Source organism: Thermobia domestica, chromosome 15 (assembly GCF_964235325.1).
Source record: "Thermobia domestica chromosome 15, izTheDome1.hap1.1, whole genome shotgun sequence".
NCBI classification, from domain to species: Eukaryota; Metazoa; Arthropoda; class Insecta; order Zygentoma; family Lepismatidae; genus Thermobia; species Thermobia domestica.
The window spans coordinates 88249589-88270377 of NC_137468.1; the positions used below are offsets into that span (position 1 = coordinate 88249589).

The 20789-nt window shown below is 36.4% G+C and overlaps 2 non-coding genes across 2 annotated transcripts; both read left to right on the plus strand.

Annotated features, from left to right (window-relative positions):
• The first annotated feature begins 696 nt into the window (after positions 1 to 696).
• Positions 697 to 789, plus strand: TRNAY-GUA (transfer RNA tyrosine (anticodon GUA)). Its single transcript has 2 exons — positions 697 to 733; positions 754 to 789. It is a non-coding gene; the product is annotated as a tRNA-Tyr (tRNA).
• A 2778-nt stretch (positions 790 to 3567) lies between these two features.
• On the plus strand, positions 3568 to 3660 carry TRNAY-GUA (transfer RNA tyrosine (anticodon GUA)). Its single transcript has 2 exons — positions 3568 to 3604; positions 3625 to 3660. It is a non-coding gene; the product is annotated as a tRNA-Tyr (tRNA).
• The last annotated feature ends 17129 nt before the right edge of the window (positions 3661 to 20789 follow it).

The window sequence follows — 20789 nt, forward strand, 5'->3', positions numbered from 1 at the left end:
AAATTTCTGGCCTTCAGTTCACAGAAGAAAACAAGAGAGAAGGTGACTCTTTCAAACAAAATTCAAATCATTCAAAACTCACCTTTATTCGAAAATAGAAAAGAAATGTACACAGGTTTCTTAACACTTTATTGAATACCTAACAACTGTTTTTATCATTGTCGTTAACAAGTATTACTATATAATACATAATCATTCGTGAGAAGATGTTAAATATATCAGATTGAGATCCGAAAATTATGCTGTTTAGGCACAGGAAAACTATTAAAGCAAATGGAAAGATACTGAAAGAATTTTCTGGAATGAGAAAGTGGGAGGAAAGAAGAAAATTACTGACACGATATTGTCTGTTTGAAACATACATAGTTGAGAATTGAATCAAGGACTCCACGCGCCAAGTAAAACACACGTTCTATTTTGATGTATTTTCCTGAACGAAAGTATGCTCATTTATTATTTTCATAATTTTTGGACAAATTTTGAAATATACCAAACACACTGATGTTTTTATTACGAACTCATTCTTAGAAATGTCTTAGCTTTTTACTTTAATCTCTATTGCGTGCGAAGAAATTAAATGTTTTAATGACACTAACTGTGTAATGGCTACCAATGGGAAAGAAGAAATAAGATCTATAACGAGCAAAAGAAATCTTCCCTCCATTTCTGGTTACATGAATAAACAATAAATAAATTCCTCTGGTAGCTCAGTTGGTAGAGCGGTGGACTGTAGATGAATCATAATAATTAGTTATCCATAGGTCGCTAGTTCAAATCCGGCCCGGAGGAGTACTTTTGTTGCAGGAGTAAAAGTGTTAATTTCATTCTCTCGCAATCAAGCTTTCCATGTAGTTTGGAAAGCTATTTATAATTTTTCTGCCTATCACAGCCACCAGTTGAACAAAGCAAGAAAAATGTATGCGTGTAAGATTTTCAAATAACCTGAAATGAAAATAAAACTGGCACACAAATAACAACTTTCTTATTAATTTATATATCAAATTAGAAAGAATAAATTGTGTAACACGAATCATATATTTCACTAGATAAAGCAATATGTCTGAATGTCCCTGTGTTACTTTTCATTATATAATCTAATTTTAAAAGATGTGATATGAGAAATTAGATACTGATTAACAATGACAACTTTTTTCAGAATATTATTCTCCATGAAACCAAATACATGCTTACCATGTCTGTGAACTATCTTTTACTTACTGCATAAAATTTATTATGGCAACAAAAAATTGATGAACAATTAGCTTAGCTAAACATACAAAACCCAAGTTTCCCTTTCCCTTACAGTCTACTTTTACGTTAATAAACTAAAAGAACAATCAATTTTCCTACGTTCTCACACACGTTCATCAAATGAGGATTCAAAATGAGAACTCAAATACGTGAGTACAATTCATAGAACAATGTGGATTTAACTAGCGAAAGACTAAATGTATATCTGGCGCTATTTCTTCGAAAAATAAAAGTGAAATCCCTCTTGAAATTTCATTTCCACAACCATTTAAATAAAGCTGAATGATAAATTGTCTGTTATTCGTTCCACAAATCCACGTTAGTACTGCGTTTGAAATAAATGCTTGAATATAGCACTTGGATAACTTCGGATATTTATTACGTTAATTTCTTTCAAATGTATATCCTATGAGTATAACACTCAAAATTTACGAGAAAATAGCATATCTTACAAACCATTAACGTTAGGTGGTTAACATTTGTTATGTAAAACTTCTCATTACACCTGAGATTACGCTTATTCAAACATTCTCGAAAATATTTCCTCCAATCGGGATAGCGCGAACTTCCATAGTATGTTTATTTGGTGTTTAGTTATTTCGCTGTCATTTAGCGCTTCTTTCCGTACTGTGGTTACAAGGCTTGGGAATAACTTCCCATTACGTGGAATGTGAAAGATCATTTCCCACAAAATATAAATAATTCTCTTCTTTAATACTTCTGCGAACTATGACCTTTATTCTCTCACTAATATGGCAACTTTAACACAAACGTCAAATAAAGACTTAGAAGACAGTAAGTTTTCAAATACGAAAAACGTTATACACATGCAGTTTCAGGAGACTTTCGTGCTGGAGACCAAACTGCAAATAGTCCTGTTTTCGGCCATTCGCTTTCGTGGAATGTATATTCGTTACGTTCAAACATTCTCAGATTGCTTTTAGTGATGCGTTGGTCGACTTGAAATAATGTTGCATCGATGTTCTCAATTCACGTTGTGTTTCAGTATAACTTCCTCGTGCCTCAATATAAGCAGATGTTGATCGTTATAATTTGGTATAAAGTTCAAAGAATCAAGATGCCCACGACGGGGCAGTACAACCGTGCCCCTATTTTGAATACACTTTTGAACATATCTAACACTTTACTCGCAAGATTGTAGAGATACACATGTGGTTTTGGAGGATTACGTAATAGAGAACATGCTAGATTTCTTCCAAATATTTTGTGTTTCTCTTTCATGAAAAGGAGATCACTTCCTGGGGAATGTTCTCAGTGTTTTTTTAAAGTTTCCGAAATCAACTGCAAGAAGCTTGCCCCGATGTCCTCACTTTCCCTGTTGCCTTTTGAAAATAGCTCTTTCGTGTCTCAATACAAGCGAATGTTGATTGCGATAAAGATATAATGTAAAGTGTCCTGTGGTAAAAATGGGTAGTACAATCGTATCACCGCTTGTTATACGCTTCTGAACATGCTATTTCAATATCCGGATATTAATATGTCACTTTCGTTAAAATAAATATCATAAAGAGATATGCTGAATTTATGCCAAAATACAGTATCCCACAACTTCCCGAAATTTAGCTAGGTAAAACAATTCTTCTCATTTAGATCCACCTGAAATTTCTGGCCTTCAGTTTACAGAAGAAAACAAGAGAGAAGGTGACTCTTTCAAACAAAATTCAAATCATTCAAAACTCACCTTTATTCGAAAATAGAAAAGAAATGTACACAGGTTTCTTAACATTTTATTGAATACCTAACAACTGTTTTTATCATTGTCGTTAACAAGTATTACTATATAATACATAATCATTCGTGAGAAGATGTTAAATATATCAGATTGAGATCCGAAAATTATGCTGTTTAGGCACAGGAAAACTATTAAAGCAAATGGAAAGATACTGAAAGAATTTTCTGGAATGAGAAAGTGGGAGGAAAGGAGAAAATTACTGACACGATATTGTCTGTTTGAAACATACATAGTTGAGAATTGAATCAAGGACTCCACGCGCCAAGTAAAACACACGTTCTATTTTGATGTATTTTCCTGAACGAAAGTATGCTCATTTATTATTTTCATAATTTTTGGACAAATTTTGAAATATACCAAACACACTGATGTTTTTATTACGAACTCATTCTTAGAAATGTCTTAACTTTTTACTTTAATCTCTATTGCGTGCGAAGAAATTAAATGTTTTAATGACACTAACTGTGTAATGGCTACCAATGGGAAAGAAGAAATAAGATCTATAACGAGCAAAAGAAATCTTCCCTCCATTTCTGGTTACATGAATAACCAATAAATAAATTCCTCTGGTAGCTCAGTTGGTAGAGCGGTGGACTGTAGATGAATTGTAATAATTAGTTATCCATAGGTCGCTGGTTCAAATCCGGCCCGGAGGAATACTTTTGTTGCAGGAGTAAAAGTGTTAATTTCATTCTCTCGCAATCAAGCTTTCCATATAGTTTGGAAAGCTATTTATAACTTTTCTGCCTATCACAGCCACCAGTTGAACAAAGCAAGAAAAATGTATGCGTGTAAGATTTTCAAATAACCTGAAATGAAAATAAAACTGGCACACAAATAACAACTTTCTTATTAATTTATATATCAAATTAGAAAGAATAAATTGTGTAACACGAATCATATATTTCACTAGATAAAGCAATATGTCTGAATGTCCCTGTGTTACTATTCATTATATAATCTAATTTTAAAAGATGTGATATGAGAAATTAGATACTGATTAACAATGACAACTTTTTTTAGAATATTATTCTCCATGAAACCAAATACATGCTTACCATGTCTGTGAACTATCTTTTGCTTACTGCATAAAATTTATTATGGCAACAAAAAATTGATGAACAATTAGCTTAGCTAAAAATACAAAACCCAAGTTTCCCTTTCCCTTACAGTCTACTTTTACGTTAATAAACTAAAAGAACAATCAATTTTCCTACGTTCTCACACACGTTCATCAAATGAGGATTCAAAATGAGAACTCAAATACGTGAGTACAATTCATAGAACAATGTGGATTTAACTAGCGAAAGACTAAACGTATATCTGGCGCTATCTCTTCCAAAAATAAAAGTGAAATCCCTCTTGAAATTTCATTTCCACAACCATTTAAATAAAGCTGAATGATAAATTGTCTGTTATTCGTTCCACAAATCCACGTTAGTACTGCGTTTGAAATAAATGCTTGAATATAGCACTTGGATAACTTCGGATATTTATTACGTTAATTTCTTTCAAATGTATATCCTATGAGTATAACACTCAAAATTTACGAGAAAATAGCATATCTTACAAACCATTAACGTTAGGTGGTTAACATTTGTTATGTAAAACTTCTCATTACACCTGAGATTACGCTTATCCAAACATTCTCGAAAATATTTCCTCCAATCGGGATAACGCGAACTTCCATAGTTTGTTTATTTGGTGTTTAGTTATTTCGCTGTCATTTAGCGCTTCTTTCCGTACTGTGGTTACAAGGCTTGGGAATAACTTCCCATTACGTGGAATGTGAGAAGATCATTTCCCACAAAATATAAATATTTCTCTTCTTTAATACTTCTGCGAACTATTGCCTTTATTCTCTCACTAATATGGCAACTTTAACACAAACGTCAAATAAAGAATTAGAAGACAGTAAGTTGTCAAATACGAAAAACATTATACACATGCAGTTTCAGGAGACTTTCGTGCTGGAGACCAAACTGCAAATAGTCCTGTTTTCGGCCATTCGCTTTCGTGGAATGTATATTCCTTACGTTCAAACATTCTCAGATTTCTTTTAGTGATGCATTGGTCGACTTGAAATAATGTTGCATTGATGTTCTCAATTCACGGTGTGCTTCAGTATAACTTCCTCTTGCCTCAATATAAGCAGATGTTGATCGTTATAATTTGGTATAAAGTTCAAAGAATCAAGATGCCCACGACGGGGCAGTACAACCGTGCCCCTATTTTGAATACACTTTTGAACATATCTAACACTTTATTCGCAAGATTGTAAAGATACACATGTGGTTTTGGAGGATTACGTAATAGAGAACAAGCTAGATTTCTTCCAAATATTTTGTGTTTCTCTTTCATGAAAAGGAGATCACTTCCTGGGGAATGTTCTCAGTGTTTTTTTAAAGTTTCCAAAATCAACTGCAAGAAGCTTGCCCCGATGTCCTCACTTTCCCTGTTGCCTTTTGAAAATAGCTCTTTCGTGTCTCAATACAAGCGAATGTTGATTGCGATAAAGATATAATGTAAAGTGTCCTGTGGTAAAAATGGGTAGTACAATCGTATCACCACTTGTTATACGCTTCTGAACATGCTATTTCAATATCCGGATATTAATATGTCACTTTCGTTAAAATAAATATCATACAGAGATATGCTGAATTTATGCCAAAATACAGTATCCCACAACTTCCCGAAATTAGCTAGGTAAAATAATTCTTCTCATTTAGATCCACCTGAAATTTCTGGCCTTCAGTTCACAGAAGAAAACAAGAGAGAAGGTGACTCTTTCAAACAAAATTCAAATCATTCAAAACTCACCTTTATTCGAAAATAGAAAAGAAATGTACATAGGTTTCTTAACATTTTATTGAATACCTAACAACTGTTTTTATCATTGTTGTTAACATGTATTACTATATAATACATAATCATTCGTGAAAAGATGTTAAATATATCAGATTGAGATCCGAAAATTATGCTGTTTAGGCACAGGAAAACTATTAAAGCAAGTGGAAAGATACTGAAAGAAGTTTCTGGAATGAGAAAGTGGGAGGAAAGGAGAAAATTACTGACACGATATTGTCTGTTTGAAACATACATAGTTGAGAATTGAATCAAGGACTCCACGCGCCAAGTAAAACACACGTTCTATTTTGATATATTTTCCTGAACGAAAGTATGCTCATTTATTATTTTCATAATTTTTGGACAAATTTTGAAATATACCAAACACACTGATGTTTTTATTACGAACTCATTCTTAGAAATGTCTTAACTTTTTACTTTAATCTCTATTGCGTGCGAAGAAATTAAATGTTTTAATGACACTAACTGTGTAATGGCTACCAATGGGAAAGAAGAAATAAGATCTATAACGAGCAAAAGAAATCTTCCCTGCATTTCTGGTTACATGAATAACCAATAAATAAATTCCTCTGGTAGCTCAGTATACTGTGTTTGGTTGTTGAAGTGAGTAGACGTGTCTTCGCTCTCTGCAACAAGCTCTGACGTGTTTACCTTCAACGGTGCTTTCGTTAGCATTCAGTTTTGCTGTTGTTATTTTTCGTTTTTTTTTTCTTCTGTTATTTTTGTGAGTGAATTCGTTGAATGAACCATGTCGTTAAAAAGGGTCAATACATTAAAATATGATTTTGGTGGTGTTTCACAGCGACCAAGTACCTTGAGTTTGCATCAGTGGCTCAGTGATTCTTTCATGTTTTCTGTTGATGATGTCTTGAGTATTGAAATGGATGTTTATCGTAAATTGTTGTATGTGAAACTTCGTACCGAAGAACTTTGTGAAAACGTTTTGCGTGCTTCTGACGGAACTGTGTACTATAGTGATACAGATGGTCAACATGCGGTACCAGTTTTGTGGGCTGATGTGCAAATTGTAACAGTTAAATTGCTTTGTACACCAATGGAACTTGACGATTTTGAAATTAAGAAAGTTCTTGGGGACTATGGGATCATCTCTAAAATTTCTGATGAACTATATTCCGTTGATCATGTTTACCCTATACGAACCGGGCGTAAATTAATACGTATGGAAGTAAAAAGGCCTATTCCATCTTTTGTTGTCATCCAAGGACAAAAGTTTTGTGTCACGTACCCCAACCAGATCCGAACATGTCTCAGGTGCAATGGGGCTCATATGTACTCCAATTGTCCCCTTCGAGCTCCCAGTGATCCGAACAGTTATGCAGGGAAGGTAGCTCCTATATTTCGCAATAACGATCCTGCAGAGCGTCTTATGCCTAAATTTGACAGTTTGCCCATTCCTTCCCGACACTGGAACAAACCCACCCCTAGTGTATCGTGCTCATCTGATGCAAATGTACCTACAATAGACGCTTCTCAATTTCCGGAACTACCAAGTACGAATGTTTCCTGCGAGCCGAACAATGCTAAGAGTGTTTCCTCAGAAACGTCCGCAAGTGCGTGTTTTAGTTGTTCCACTGAAAAACAAGATTGTTCACAGCCGTTACTACTCCCATCTGATGCACCTTTATCAAATTCTGTTTCTGATCTAGAAACAGTTCCTGGGGGACAAGATCTCTCTGCTGCGCCGATTTCTACAACAATTAATCGTAATGAGAGTGATTCCCAAGCAAAGTGTGGTTCTCCTGAAGAAAGGTTTCATGCTCCCTCCCCCCCATCTCAGTCTAGTGAGTCGGAGGTCGCTTCTCCTATCATGGAAGTAAGTACAATTAGTGACGACAATCGAAATCGACGCAAGCGTACGAAACGTAATGAATTGAGCCAAAAGCTATTTAAAAAGTCTGAAAATGAAACGAATGCGTCTCTTCTGTCTCCAAATACTGACGTTATGTCGTAATATGGTTCTTAATACAGTACATGTGCTATATTTTAATGAATTTAGTTTAAGTACCTTAAAACACGTTAGTCTCTTCTATAATACGTTAGAGTGATATGTATGTCATTTAGATGTTTTAAGCTTTCTTTTACTGCTTCTCTTGTCAGAAATTATGCCGTTATATTTACTTTCTCTGCTCATTCTTTTGTGTCGGTGGTTTTCTGTGCTTACCAGTGTGATGATGCTTAAAATTGCTACGATTAACATTAATAATTTGCAAAGTTCCGCCAAGCAGTTTGCTCTTTGTGACTTTTTGCGCATAGAGGGCATTGACGTTGCCCTTTTACAAGAGGTTGGTATTTCTGAATTAAATCTTAGTCCGTCCTATGTTGTAGAAAATAACTTTGACACTAGTGGCACAGGTACAGCTATTGCTTACCGACATTCAACAAATTTTTCTTCACCTGTGTTCCATCCATCTGCTAGAATAATACGGGGTAATCTAGGAGACATCAATCTTGTAAATATTTATTCTCCGAGTGGTTCACAAGCTCGCACTAGGCGAAATGCTTTCTTTTCCCAGGACGTTGCTCTGTCGCTTGGACCCAATGTTGACAGGTTAATTTTGGCTGGAGATTATAATTGCGTTTTAAGACCTGAAGATCAAACGCCGGGATTTAACTACTGCCATGCTCTCCAGGAATTGGTTACTGGACTTAATTTACGAGACACATGGATCTGTCTGAAGCCGCAAGCACGGGATTTCACTTATCATCACACCAGAGTGCGTCACGCCTTGACCGCATATATGTATCTCCCGTATTGGTGCCATGCATTAAGCAAGTTGAAATTGTCCCCACCTCCTTTTCTGATCACTCAGCTTATATTGTATCCTTCACCGTTCCTGATCTAACTGTTGAACGAGGTCGCGGTTATTGGCAATTCAACACATCGTTATTGGAAGACGATCAATTTTGTGCTGAGTTTCAATCCAAATGGCATTACTGGCTTAGACAACGTCAATACTTTCCCACTGTTAGTGATTGGTGGCATGCTTATTTCAAACCACGATTTGCAAGTTTCTGTCGGTGGTACTCAGCTGAAAAGTCCAGAGATCTTCGTAATTTGCTTTCCTTTTATACCAGGTGTTTGCGAGAAGCTCGCTGTGCTGCTGTTTCTGACTTATCTATGTTTTCTCAGGTTAAGCGCTATCAAGCTTTGCTTCTCAATTTGCATCGCCGCCGTGTAGCTGGCATCAAGGTCAGAAGCAAGGTTCCCATAATAGATGCTGATGAAGAGCCATCATTACATCATGTCCTCAAAGAAATCAAACGAGGCCAAGGAAAATGGATCCATCAAATCATAGATGACGACGGACACCTTCATAAGGATGTTGCTTCCATTAAACATGTGTTTTGGATGCACTACTCCGAACTCTATAGTATTGCAGACACTACTACAACGTCTGGGGAATTATCTGCTTCACTTTCTGGTATTCTTGATGATGCAGCACAGCAATCTCTTGTTCGAGCTTTTAGTATTGAAGATGTACATCACGCTGTTCTCGCAGCTCCGAAAGGTAAATCTCCAGGGCTAGATGGCATATGTGCAGAATGGTATGTTAAGTTTTTCCCTCTAATTGGTGAAACACTCACCTGTCTCGTTAATGATTATTTCAGTAATAACCCACAGAGACTGTACAGAAGTCCTGGTGTCACAGTATTTATTCCTAAGCAAGCACACCCTACAAGTGTTACTCATTATCAACCCATCACTCTCCTGAATTGTGATTACAAGTTGCTTGCTCGTTGTTTGAACAACAGACTCTTCCACTATATTGATCTTCTCGCTGGACCATTTCAATATGCACGAGTCGGAGTGAAAAAAATATATCACGTACTTCAAACTGTTCGAGATGTTATTGCAAATTTTCAGACTCATACTACTAATCATGCTTTGCTATCCTTAGATTTTAACCAAGCCTTTGATCGTGTAGATCACAATTACTTGTGGTCAGTATTGAACCATATGGGCGTTGGAGACTTATTTGTCCGTTGGATTCGCGTCCTGTATGGTGACGCTCAATCGAAATTAAAAATCAACGGGTTCCTGACTACACCTCTTAAACTCAAACGCAGCGTTAGACAAGGATGTCCATTAAGCATGACTCTTTTTATAATTTCCATCTGTCCCTTCCTACACAGCATTGCGCAACGTATCCAAGGCCTTACTATCTGCAATGTTCCTGTTAAGGTGTATAGTTTTGCTGATGACGTGCATGTTTTCCTTCGTGATCCCCAGGATTTAGAAGTAGTTGAAGATTGCGTTCACAAGTACTCTGAACAGTCAGGAGCACGTCTTAATCGCTTGAAATCTAAACTTATGCCATTAGGAAATGGTTCTACGCATGCATATACCAATTTTCCTCAGATAGTGAAGGTTATGAAAGTACTTGGCATTTATTTTTCCTGCAACTTGGATGAGAGTATAGCAAAAAATTTTGAAGATGTCTTTCTGAAGGTTCGCTCTGTTTTACATCAACATACATCTCGTTCCCTGTCATTGATATCTCGTGTCTACTTTGTGAATACATATGCATTTTCCAAGTTGTGGTACGTCTGTCAAATTTTGCCTATGCCTACATTTTACATTCAGAAGTTTACGAGCATTGGTAACTGGTTTGTGTGGACAGGTACGATTTTTCGAGTACGATATCCAATTCCATGTTTCCCATATGGTGCAGGAGGGCTCAACTTGATCCATGTTGCAAGTAAAACGAAAGCTTTATTCTCCTACAGAGGATTCCAAAACATTCAAGGTATTGGAGATCAACTCAGCACGACCGTTCTTTCGTCTCTCGTAGCTACCAATGACGGAGTACTACCTGTCAACTTATCTCAGATTCCTCCCGACTTTTGGTATTTTAAAGATGTAATATGTAATTATTTTACCTGTCTGCCCGTGGCCATCAAGCCTTACCTCACAGAGTGAAACTTCTCTATAACTTATTTCTACAAGAACAACCAAGCCAATGTCCTCACATAGTTACAAAATTCCCATCTGCGCATTGGCAACGTATTTGGGGAACAATTTCATCTACTGTTGTGTCAACCTCAGCCCGCTCTTTATGGTACAGACTTGTTAATAACATTATAGATACTAAGGCTAAACGACATCACCTTCATATTACAGATGACAACCAGTGTTCTCTTTGTGGACAAGTTGATACTATAGAACACCGTCTCACCACCTGCAACGGGTCGACCTCAGTTTGGAAAACCTATAGAGAAATGGTTCAATATTTGTGTAAAATAAGCATGGATTCTATTACTGTTCACATGCTTTTGTTTCCTGATTTTAAGTTTTTTCCTAATGAGAAGCAAAACTCTGTTGTATGGCTCACTGCTACTACCATTGAATTTATTCTGTCCCCTAGTTCTCCTCAAGCACATCACACCTATAAAGATTTCCTGTGTTTACGATATGGAAAATTACCACCACCAAGAAAGAAAAAGATCTTTGCGCATTACCTGAATTACCTCTTGTATGGGTATGCACTATAATTGACATGAAAGTACTTGTTATTTTCTCTACTATATATATTCACTTTGTAACTACAAACTGTACCAATGTGTAGTCTTAGTTGTTTCTTTTTTTCTGGATTTTCAGCTGATATGTAATATGACTTATTAACAATAAACAAGTTAAAAAAAAAGTTGGTAGAGCGGTGGACTGTAGATGAATCGTAATAATTAGTTATCCATAGGTCGCTGGTTCAAATCCGGCCCGGAGGAGTACTTTTTTTGCAGGAGTAAAAGTGTTAATTTCATTCTCTCGCAATCAAGCTTTCCATGTAGTTTGGAAAGCTATTTATAACTTTTCTGCCTATCACAGCCACCAGTTGAACAAAGCAAGAAAAATGTATGCGTGTAAGATTTTCAAATAACCTGAAATGAAAATAAAACTGGCACACAAATAACATCTTTCTTAATTTATATATCAAATTAGAAAGAATAAATTGTGTAACACGAATCATATATTTCACTAGATAAAGCAATATGTCTGAATGTCCCTGTGTTACTATTCATTATATAATCTAATTTTAAAAGATGTGATATGAGAAATTAGATACTGATTAACAATGACAACTTTTTTCAGAATATTATTCTCCATGAAACCAAATACATGCTTGCCATGTCTGTGAACTATCTTTTACTTACTGCATAAAATTTATTATGGCAACAAAAAATTGATGAACAATTAGCTTAGCTAAAAATACAAAACCCAAGTTTCCCTTTCCCTTACAGTCTACTTTTACGTTAATAAACTAAAAGAACAATCAATTTTCCTACGTTCTCACACACGTTCATCAAATGAGGATTCAAAATGAGAACTCAAATACGTGAGTACAATTCATAGAACAATGTGGATTTAACTAGCGAAAGACTAAACGTATATCTGGCGCTATTTCTTCGAAAAATAAAAGTGAAATCCCTCTTGAAATTTCATTTCCACAACCATTTAAATAAAGCTGAATGATAAATTGTCTGTTATTCGTTCCACAAATCCACGTTAGTACTGCGTTTGAAATAAATGCTTGAATATAGCACTTGGATAACTTCGGATATTTATTACGTTAATTTCTTTCAAATGTATATCCTATGAGTATAACACTCAAAATTTACGAGAAAATAGCATATCTTACAAACCATTAACGTTAGGTGGTTAACATTTGTTATGTAAAACTTCTCATTACACCTGAGATTACGCTTATCCAAACATTCTCGAAAATATTTCCTCCAATCGGGATAACGCGAACTTCCATAGTATGTTTATTTGGTGTTTAGTTATTTCGCTGATATTTAACGCTTCTTTCCGTACTGTGGTTACAAGGCTTGGGAATAACTTCCCATTACGTGGAATGTGAGAAGATCATTTCCCACAAAATATAAATATTTCTCTTCTTTAATACTTCTGCGAACTATTGCCTTTATTCTCTCACTAATATGGCAACTTTAACACAAACGTCAAATAAAGACTTAGAAGACAGTAAGTTTTCAAATACGAAAAACGTTATACACATGCAGTTTCAGGAGACTTTCGTGCTGGAGACCAAACTGCAAATAGTCCTGTTTTCGGCCATTCGCTTTCGTGGAATGTATATTCCTTACGTTCAAACATTCTCAGATTGCTTTTAGTGATGCGTTGGTCGACTTGAAATAATGTTGCATCGATGTTCTCAATTCACGGTGTGTTTCAGTATAACTTCCTCGTGCCTCAATATAAGCAGATGTTGATCGTTATAATTTGGTATAAAGTTCAAAGAATCAAGATGCCCACGACGGGGCAGTACAACCGTGCCCCTATTTTGAATACACTTTTGAACATATCTAACACTTTATTTTGTGTTTCTCTTTCATGAAAAGGAGATCACTTCCTGGGGAATGTTCTCAGTGTTTTTTTAAAGTTTCCAAAATCAACTGCAAGAAGCTTGCCCCGATGTCCTCACTTTCCCTGTTGCCTTTTGAAAATAGCTCTTTCGTGTCTCAATACAAGCGAATGTTGATTGCGATAAAGATATAATGTAAAGTGTCCTGTGGTAAAAATGGGTAGTACAATCGTATCACCGCTTGTTATACGCTTCTGAACATGCTATTTCAATATCCGGATATTAATATGTCACTTTCGTTAAAATAAATATCATAAAGAGATATGTTGAATTTATGCCAAAATACAGTATCCCACAACTTCCCGAAATTTAGCTAGGTAAAACAATTCTTCTCATTTAGATCCACCTGAAATTTCTGGCCTTCAGTTCACAGAAGAAAAGAAGAGAGAAGGTGACTCTTTCAAACAAAATTCAAATCATTCAAAACTCACCTTTATTCGAAAATAGAAAAGAAATGTACACAGGTTTCTTAACATTTTATTGAATACCTAACAACTGTTTTTATCATTGTCGTTAACAAGTATTACTATATAATACATAATCATTCGTGAAAAGATGTTAAATATATCAGATTGAGATCCGACAACTATGCTGTTTAGGCACAGGAAAACTATTAAAGCAAATGGAAAGATACTGAAAGAATTTTCTGGAATGAGAAAGTGGGAGGAAAGGAGAAAATTACTGACCCGATGTTGTCTGTTTGAAACATACATAGTTGAGAATTGAATCAAGGACTCCACGCGCCAAGTAAAACACACGTTCTATTTTGATGTATTTTCCGGAACGAAAGTATGCTCATTTATTATTTTCCTAATTTTTGGACAAATTTTGAAATATACCAAACACACTGATGTTTTTATTACGAACTCATTCTTAGAAATGTCTTAACTTTTTACTTTAATCTCTATTGCGTGCGAAGAAATTAAATGTTTTAATGACACTAACTGTGTAATGGCTACCAATGGGAAAGAAGAAACAAGATCTATAACGAGCAAAAGAAAACTTTCCTCCATTTCTGGTTACATGAATAACCAATAAATAAATTCCTCTGGTAGCTCAGTATACTGTGTTTGGTTGTTGAAGTGAGTAGACGTGTCTTCGCTCTGTGCAACAAGCTCTGACGTGTTTACCTTCAACGGTGCTTTCTTTAACATTGAGTTTGCTGTGGTTCCTTTTTTCGTTTTTTTTTTCCTCTGTAACTTTTGTGAGTGAATTCGTTGAATGAACCATGTCGTTAAAAAGGGTCAATACATTAAAATATGATTTTGGTGGTGTTTCACAGCGACCAAGTACCTTGAGTTTGCATCAGTGGCTCAGTGATTCTTTCAAGTTTTCTGTTCATGATGTGTTGAGTATTGAAATGGATGTTTATCGTAAATTGTTGTATGTAAAACTACGTACCGAAGAACTTTGTGAAAACGTTTTGCGTGCTTCTGACGGAACTGTGTACTATAGTGATACAGATGGTCAACATGCGGTACCACTTTTGTGGGCTGTTGTGCAAATAGTAACAGTTAAATTGCTTTGTACACCAATGGAACTTGACGATTTTGAAATTAAGAAAGTTCTTGGGGACTATGGGATCATCTCTAAAATTTCTGATGAACTATATTCCGTTGATCATGTTTACCCTATACGAACCGGGCGTAAATTAATACGTATGGAAGTAAAAAGGCCTATTCCATCTTTTGTTGTCATCCAAGGACAAAAGTTTTGTGTCACGTACCCCAACCAGATCCGAACCTGTCTCAGGTGCAATGGGCTCATATGTACTCCAATTGTCCCCTTCGAGTTCCCAGTGATCCGAACAGTTATGCAGGGAAGGTAGCTCCTATATTTCGCAATAACGATCCTGCAGAGCGTCTTATGCCTAAATTTGACAGTTTGCCCATTCCTTCCCGACACTGGAACAAACCCACCACTAGTGTACTGTGCTCATCTGACGCAAATGTACCTACAATAAACGCTTCTCAATTTCCGGAACTACCAAGTACGAATGTTTCCTGCGAGCCGAACAGTCCTAAGAGTGTTTCCTCAGAATCGTCCGCAAGTGCGTGTTTTAGTTGTTCCACTGAAAAACAAGATGGTTCACAGCCGTTACTACTCCCATCTGATGCACCTTTATCTAATTCTGTTTCTGATCTCCAAACAGTTGCTGGGGGACAAGATCTCTCTACTGCGCCGATTTCTACGACAGTTAATCGTAATGAGAGCTGCTCGCCTGGCTCCCAAGCAAAGTGTGGTTCTCCTGAAGAAAGGTTTCATGGTCCCTCCCCCCATCTCAGTCTAGTGAGTCGGAGGTCGCTTCTCCTATCATGGAAGTAAGTACAGTTAGTGACGACAATCGAAATCGACGCAAGCGTACGAAACGTAATGAATTGAGTCAAAAGCTATTTAAAAAGTCTGAAAATGACACAAATGCGTCTATTCTGTCTCCAAATACTGACATTATGTCGTAATATGGTTCTTAATACAGTACATGTGCTATATTTTAATGCATTCAGTTTAAGTATCTTACAGCACGTTAGTCTCTTCTATAATACGTTAGATTGATATGTATGTCATTTAGATGTTTTAAGCTTTCTTTTATTGTTTCTCTTGTCAGAAATTATGCCGTTATATGTACTTTCTCTGCTCATTCTTTTGTGTCGGTGGTTTTCTGTGCTTACCAGTGTGATGATGCTTAAAATTGCTACGATTAACATTAATAATTTGCAAAGTTCCGCCAAGCAGCTTGCTCTTTGCGACTTTTTGCGCATAGAGGGCATTGACGTTGCCCTTTTACAAGAGGTTGGTATTTCTGAATTAAATCTTAGTCCATCCTATGCTGTAGAAAATAACTTTGACACTAGTGGCACAGGTACAGCTATTGCTTACCGACATTCAACAAATTTTTCTTCACCTGTGTTCCATCCATCTGCTCGAATAATACGGGGTAATCTAGGAGACATCAATCTTGTCAATATTTATTCTCCGAGTGGTTCACAAGCTCCCACCAGGCGAAATGCTTTCTTTTCCCAGGACGTTGCTCTGTCGCTTGGACCCAATGTTGACAGGTTAATTTTGGCTGGAGATTATAATTGCGTTTTAAGGCCTGAAGATCAAACGCCGAGATTTAACTACTGCCATACCCTCCACGAGTTAGTCAATGGACTTCATTTACGAGACACATGGATCTGCCTGAAGCCACAAGCACGGGATTACACTTATTTATCACACCAGAGTGCCTCTCGCCTTGATCGCATATATGTATCCCCTGTGTTGGTACCATGCATTAAGCACGTTGAAATTGCCCCCACCTCCTTTTCTGATCACTCCGCCTATATCGTATCTTTCAGCTTTCCTGATCTACGAGTTGAACGAGGTAGGGGTTATTGGCAATTCAATACATCGTTATTGGAAGACGATCATTTTTGTGCTGTGTTTCAGTCCAAATGGCGTTACTGGCTTAGGCAACGTCAATACTTTCCCACAGTAGGCGACTGGTGGAATACTTATTTCAAACCACGGTTTGCAAGTTTCTGTCGATGGTACTCATCTGAAAAATCCAGAGATCTTCGTAATCTGCATTATTTTTATACCAGGTGTTTGCGAGAAGCTCGCTGTGCTGCTGTTTCTGACTTACCTATGTTCTCTCAGGTTACGCGCTATCAAGCTTTGCTTCTCAATTTGCATCGCCGCCGTGTAGCTGGCATCAAGGTCAGAAGCAAGGTTCCCATAATTGATGCTGATGAAGAGCCATCATTACATCATGTCCTCAAAGAAATCAAACGAGGCCAAGGAAAATGGATCCATCAAATCATAGATGACGACGGACATCTTCATAAGGATGTTGCTTCCATCAAACATGTGTTTTGGATGCACTACTCAGAACTCTATAGTATTGCAGACACTACTACAACGTCTGGGGAATTTTCTGCTTCACTTTCTGGTATTCTTGATGATGCAGCACAGCAATCTCTTGTTCGAGCTTTTAGTATTGAAGATGTACATCACGCTGTTCTCGCAGCTCCGAAAGGTAAATCTCCAGGACTAGATGGCATATCTGCAGAATGGTATGTTAAGTTTTTCCCTCTAATTGGTGAAACACTGACTAGTCTCGTTAATGAATATTTCAGTAACAACCCACAGAGACTGTATAGAGGTCCTGGTGTCACAGTATTTATACCTAAGCAAGCACACCCTACAAATGTTACTCATTATCGACCCATCACTCTTCTGAATTGTGATTACAAGTTGCTTGCTCGTTGTTTGAACAACAGACTCTCCCACTATATTGATATTCTCGCTGGACCATTTCAATATGCACGAGTCGGAGTGAAAAAAAATATATCACGTACTTCAAACTGTTCGAGATGTTATTGCAAATTTTCAGACTAACACTACTAGTCATGCTTTGCTCTCTTTAGATTTTAACCAAGCCTTTGATCGTGTAGATCATAATTATTTGTGGTCAGTATTGAACCATATGGGCGTTGGAGACTTATTTATCCGTTGGATTCGCGTCCTGTATGGTGACGCTCAATCGAAATTAAAAATCAATGGGTTCCTGACTACACCTCTTAAACTCAAACGCAGCGTTAGGCAAGGATGTCCATTAAGCATGACTCTTTTTATAATTTCCATCTGTCCTTTCCTACACAGCATTGCGCAACGTATCCAAGGCCTTACTATCTGCAATGCTCTTGTTAAGGTGTATAGTTTTGCTGATGACGTCCATGTTTTCCTTCGTGATCCCCAGGATTTAGAAGTAGTTGAAGATTGCGTTCACAAGTACTCTGAACAGTCAGGAGCACGTCTTAATCGCTTGAAATCTAAACTTATGCCATTAGGAAATGGCTCTACGAATGAATATACCAATTTTCCTCAGGTAGTGAAGATTATGAAAGTACTTGGTATTTATTTTTCCTGCAACTTGGATGAGAGTATAGCAAAACATTTTGAAGATGTTTTTCTGAAGGTTCGCTCTGTTTTACATCAACATACATCTCGTCACCTGTCGTTGATATCTCGTGTCTACTTTGTGAATACATATGCATTTTCCAAGTTGTGGTACGTCTGTCAAATTTTGCCTATGCCTACATCTTACATTCAGAAGTTTACGAGCATTGGTAACTGGTTTGTGTGGACAGGTATGATTTTTCGAGTACGATATCCAACTCCATGTTTACCATACGGTGCAGGAGGGCTCAACTTGATCCATGTTGCAAGTAAAACGAAAGCCTTATTCTCCTACCGAGGATTCCAAAACATTCAAGGTATTGGAGATCAACTCAGCACGACCGTTCTCTCGTCTCTCGTAGCTACCAATGATGGAGTACTACCTGTGAACTTATCTCAAATTCCTCCCGACTTTTGGTATTTTAAAGATGTAATATGTAATTATTTCTACCTGTCTGCCCGTGGCCTTCAAACCTTACCTCACAGAGTGAAACTTCTCTATAACTTGTTTCTACAAGAACAACCAAGCCAATGTCCTCACATAGTTACAAAATTCCCATCTGCGCATTGGCAACGTATTTGGAGAACAATTTCATCTACTGTTGTATCAACCTCAGCCCGCTCCTTATGGTACAGAACTGTTAATAACATTATAGATACTAAGGCTAAACGACATCACCTTCATATTACAGATGACAACCAGTGTTCTATTTGTGGACAAGTTGATACTTTAGAACACCGTCTCACCACCTGCAACGGATCGATCTTAGTTTGGAAAACCTATAGAGAAATGGTTCAATATTTGTGTAAAATAAGCATGGATTCCATTACTGTTCACATGCTTTTGTTTCCTGATTTTAAGTTTTTTCCTAATGAGAAGCAAAACTCTGTTGTATGGCTCACTGCTAATACCATTGAATTTATTCTGTCCCCTAGTTCGCCTCAAGCACATCACACCTACAAAGATTTCCTGTGTTCATGATACGGTAAATTACCACCACCAAGAAAGAAAAAGCTCTTTGCGCATTACCTGAATTACCTCTTGTATGGGTATGCACTATAATTGACTTGTATATTTCTTGTTATTTGCTCTACTATATATATTCACTTTGTAACTACAAACTGTACCAATGTGTAGTCTTATTATTTTTTTTTCTGAATTTTGCGCTGATATGTAATATCAATTATTAAGAATAAACAAGTAAAAAGTTGGTAGAGCGGTGGACTGTAGATGAATCGTAATAATTAGCTATCCATAGGTCGCTGGTTCAAATCCGGCCCGGAGGAGTACTTTTGTTGCAGGAGTAAAAGTGTTAATTTCATTCTCTCGCAATCAAGCTTTCCATGTAGTTTGGAAAGATATTTATAACTTTTCTGCCTATCACAGCCACCAGTTGAACAAAGCAAGAAAAATTTATGCGTGTAAGATTTTCAAATAACTTGAAATGAAAATAAAACTGGCACACAAATAACAACTTTCTTAATAATTTATATATCAAATTAGAAAGAATAAATTGTGTAACACGAATCATATATTTCACTAGATAAAGCAATGTGTCTGAATGTCCCTGTGTTACTATTCATTATATAATCTAATTTTAAATAATGTGATATGAGAAATTAGATACTGATTAACAATGACAATGTTTTTCAGAATATTAATCTCCATGAAACCAAATACATGCTTACCATGTCTGTGACCTACCTTTTACTTACTGCATAAAATTTATTATGGCAACAAAAAATTGATGAACAATTAGCTTAGCTAAAAATACAAAACCCAAGTTTCCCTTTCCCTTACAGTCTACTTTTACGTTAATAAACTAAAAGAACAATCAATTTTCCTACGTTCTCACACACGTTCATCAAATGAGGATTCAAAATGAGAACTCAAATACGTGAGTACAATTCATAGAACAATGTGGATTTAACTAGCGAAAGACTAAACGTATATCTGGCGCTATTTCTTCGAAAAATAAAAGTGAAATCCCTCTTGAAATTTCATTTCCACAACCATTTAAATAAAGCTGAATGATAAATTGTCTGTTATTCGTTCCACAAATCCACGTTAGTACTGCGTTTGAAATAAATGCTTGAATATAGCACTTGGATAACTTCGGATATTTATTACGTTAATTTCTTTCAAATGTATATCCTATGAGTATAACACTCAAAATTTACGAGAAAATAGCATATCTTACAAACCATTTACGTTAGCTGGTTAACATTTGTTATGTAAAACTTCTCACTACACCTGAGATTACGCTTATCCAAACATTCTCGAAAATATTTCCTCCAATCGGGATAACGCGAAATTCCATAGTATGATTATTTGGTGTTTAGTTATTTCGCTGTCATTTAGCGCTTCTTTCCGTACTGTGGTTACATGGCTTGGGAATAACTTCCCATTACGTGGAATGTGAGAAGATCATTTCCCACAAAATATAAATATTTCTCTTCTTTAATACTTCTGCGAACTATGACCTTTATTCTCTCACTAATATGGCAACCTTAATACAAACATCAAATAAAGACATAGAAGAGAGTAAGTTTTCAAATACGAAAAACGTTATACA